Source organism: Frankliniella occidentalis, unplaced genomic scaffold (assembly GCF_000697945.3).
Source record: "Frankliniella occidentalis isolate FOCC.00 unplaced genomic scaffold, Focc_3.1 Scaffold328, whole genome shotgun sequence".
Lineage (NCBI taxonomy): Eukaryota > Metazoa > Arthropoda > Insecta > Thysanoptera > Thripidae > Frankliniella > Frankliniella occidentalis.
The window spans coordinates 209,499-210,312 of NW_026267451.1; the positions used below are offsets into that span (position 1 = coordinate 209,499).

Here is an 814-nt window from a genome sequence, read left to right on the forward strand (position 1 = left end):
ATTTTATTTGCTAACTAAAAGAAGCTAAAAAAAATACCCTTACCTGTAGTAGTTAGTTAGTTTATCAATTTTGTTGTCAGTGAGAGCACCCTCTGCACGCCCACCCAATGTAATTTTCTGGGCTTTGCATTGCTTGACTTTTTCTCTTAGAGCAGTACCCATCCTTTTTGCTACGTGATTTACACATTCCTCTTTTTCCAACTGAATACCGGGATATATATCGAGTGACTGCAGGTGCTGAAAAGTTTTGGCATCTCCGTCTGATAACATAACTGTGTATCGCATGTTTCCCTCTTGAATGGACCTTTGGAACATTCTCTCTGCACCAATCATTTCCATTGACCCAGAAGAACCTTCAAAATTTTTCTATAAAAAGAAGTAAAATACAAAATGTTACAGATTGATTTAGATTATAAATTCAAAATATGTGTCTGAATAATCTGATTACTTACTTGGCATTCACTAGTTTCTCAGTGATTTTCTTTCCACTCAATATATTCAGGCGAATCTTCTCCCAGATTTGAAGCCTGCATCTGACACATGTGACAGTACTTAGACATGATTTCAAAATCAACTACTAAGCCAGTGAGAACATCCACTGCAGCAACTAGGCCATTTGATGAGGCATGCCCTCGCATTTGCCAGGATCCATCAATAGAAATGCAGATGTCAAGAACGTCGTTTTCTTGGATAGATGCATCTGCCACCATGTGAGCTTCTCTAACAGCCTTCCGTGATCTATCTAGCATTTCTTTCTTGTGGTCAGCACTAGTAGACAACAAGCGTTTCAGGTGATTTTCCCATGACTTGGGTG

At 38.9% G+C, this 814-nt stretch overlaps 1 protein-coding gene across 6 annotated transcripts in view; it reads left to right on the forward strand.

Annotated features, from left to right (window-relative positions):
• The window catches only part of LOC113212728 (proton-coupled folate transporter), a 46,088-nt gene that overhangs the window by 36,254 nt on the left and 9,020 nt on the right, over window positions 1–814 (forward strand). The window lies entirely within an intron of this gene.